The sequence below is a fragment of the Mustela putorius genome, unplaced genomic scaffold (assembly GCF_011764305.1).
Source record: "Mustela putorius furo isolate JIRA1106 unplaced genomic scaffold, ASM1176430v1.1 tig00003845_pilon_pilon_pilon, whole genome shotgun sequence".
NCBI lineage: Eukaryota > Metazoa > Chordata > Mammalia > Carnivora > Mustelidae > Mustela > Mustela putorius.
In genome coordinates, this window is record NW_025421998.1 from 65,030,836 (window position 1) to 65,033,899 (window position 3,064).

Below are 3,064 nucleotides of genomic sequence, written 5' to 3' on the forward strand. Positions count from 1 at the left end.
CAGCCTCTGAATGTCACTGACCCTTATTTTCCTCACATTTAAAATGAGGGTAATATAATTACATTTAAGGTTGTTGTAACATACCTTGGTGAGGCCTGGGTTCATAGTAGGCCCCCAATAAATATGCATTTCTCTCTCATGCTCCTCTCTATGCCCTTTTGTGTAATTTCATTGAGATTGAAAACATTGAAAAGAGACCGTTCATGAGAGGTATGATAACATTTATCCAAAAAGCCAGACACGCTGTAAAATCCAGAAGCCAGACCACATAGTGCTTAGAGCAGAGACTGTGACAGGGGACTGCCTTGTTTTGAATACCAGCCCTGCCAGTTGCTGGCTTTTCCATCTGTAAAACAGAAACAGTAATAAATATACCTACCTCCTAGGGTTGTTGTGAAATTTAAATAAAGGAATACCTGCAAGGCACTTAGAAGAGTCAACATTTGATGAGTGTGATCTCATTAATATTTTTTAATGTTGCTGACCCAAAAATGCAGGGCTGGGAGTGCTAGCATTTATTTGATTTATAAAAAGAAAATGTTACACCTTGTCCTTTTGAATGCTGCTACTCTACCCCTTGTTTTCCCCTAAAACACACACACACACACACCACCCCCCCCCCACCACCCCCCGGACTCTATCTTCAGATAGTTACTTTGAGTCTGGTGCTTCTTGACTGTTAGCTTCCTGGGGCAGAAGAAGATGCAGCGGGGCCTGGGCAGCCTATCTGCACTTCATAAACAGCTCAAACCCCCAGAGACTTGCACCTTCCCCGTAAAGTGAAATACCCCTCTTACTCCAGTAATGCTTCTTACCTTAAAGTCTGCTTTGGATACTAAATACATCAGCTTCCTGTTGATTCATAATTGCATTGGGAAGGCATTTTCAAACACTCTTCTACTTTCAACCTTCCCATATCCTTATACTTCACACTTGTTGTTTTTAAGTCTCGTAGAATTAGGTTTTGTTCTTCATCCAGGTTGGCAATATTGACTTTAAATTTTAACGTTTAGTCCATTTATGCATGATGTAAATATTGATGCATTCACATTTAAACCTACTTTACTGTTTGCTCCACTTGTCCCCATCCGTGCTATGTGCCTCTTTTCTCTTTTCTTGCCTTTTTTCCAATTTTTAAAATGTCATTTTCTCCTTCCATTATCTGTTTGGTTTACATTTTAGTTATTCTTTTAGTAAATACCATAGAAATCAAAATACGTACCTTGCTTTATTATTTCCTAATATAAATTAGTGTCTTCAACATTTCCATTTCCAAGACAATTTAAGGACCTCAGGATATTCAATTCCATTTACCTCCCATCAGACGTATGGGCTACTTTTGTAGTTCATTATATATGTAAGACCCCATAGAGCATGAAATTCCCATTTTATGGCATTATCTTTTTAGATTTATACACACATTTACCTTTCCACTGCTTTTTGATTCCTTTCTGCTCCTCCGAGTGATCTGTGGCCATTCTCCTTATGCTGAAACACCCACTAGTGTTTTCTTTTGTACTTTTGGTACTTCCAGATGGTGACAAAGTCTACCTTCCTTTGCCTGAAAATGTCTTTTAAAGAATACTTTTGTTGCAAATAGTCTCCCACGGTGGCTGTTGTTTTCTTCCAGCTCTTCAAAAATACCACCTATTAGGCTTACTTATTGTTGCTTCTTTGAAAGTTTTTCTCCGGCTACTTTTAAAATTTGTCCTTTTTTCAACACTTTTACTAGGAAGTAATTGGCGTGATTTCCTTTGTATGCTCTGCTTACCACAGTGTAGCTACCATCTGTCCCCATATGACATTATTACAATACCATTGACTATATTCTCTATGCTGTACCTTTTATCCTTGTGATTTATTCATTCTGTAGCTGGAAAACTGTATCTCCCACTCCCCTTCACTCATTTTGCCCATGCCTTTACCCACCTCCACTTTGGTAGCCATCAGTCTATTCTCTGTATTAAAAGTTCCAATTCTGCTTTTTGATTGCTTATTCATGTTTTTTTATATTCCATGTAAAAATGAAATCATATATCTTTCTCAATCTGACTTAGTTCACTTAGCATAATAGCCTCTACGAGCATCCATGTTGTCACAAATGGCAAGATCTCATCCTTTTTATGGCTGCGTAATAGTCATGTGTGTGTCTTCATCCTTTTATCTATCAATTGACACTCAGGTTGCTTCTGTATCTTCGCTATTATAAATAATGTTGCAATAAACATAGGGGTAAAAAGATAAACACATCTTTTCAAATTAGTGTTTCTATTCTCTTTGGATAAATACTCAATAGTATTTGCATAATTTTTGTTTTTAACTTTTTGAGGAGGCTCCATGCAGTCTCCCACTGGCTGCACCAGTGTTCATTCTCATCAGCAGTGTACCAGGGTTCCTTTCTCCCCACATCCTCACCAACACTGTCTTCTGTTTTTTATTTTAGCCACTCTGGCAGGTATAAGGTGATAGCTCCATGGGATTTTGATTTGCATTTCCGTGAAGACTGATGTTGAACATTTTTTCATGTGTCTGTTGGCCATCTGGATGTCTTCTTTGAAAATACGTCCATTCAAGCCCCCCGCCCATTTTTTAATTGGATTGTTGTTGTGGTTTTTTTTAGTGTTGCATTGTATGAGTTCTTTATATATTTAGGATATTAATGCCTTATCAGATATATCATTTGCAAATATTTTCTCCCATTCAGTGGATTGTCTTCTGTTTTACGGATGGTTTCCTTACATAAGTTAGGGAAATTTTCAGCTATTATTCCTTCAAATAAGTTTTCTGCCCTTTTCTTTCTTATCTTTCTGGGACCGCTATAATGTGAATGTTTGTTCACTTGATATTGTCTAAGAGATCCCTTAACCCATCCTCATGTTTTTTATTCTTTGTTTGTTATTTAACTTGGGTGCTTTTCATTAACCTGTCTTCCAAATTGCTAATCCATTCTTCTACACCTGCTAATCTACCGTTGATTCCCTCTGGCATATTTTTTATTTCTGGCGTATTTTGTAGTCTTCAATTCTGATTCCTTTTTATATTTTCTTTCTCTTTACTGAAAGTC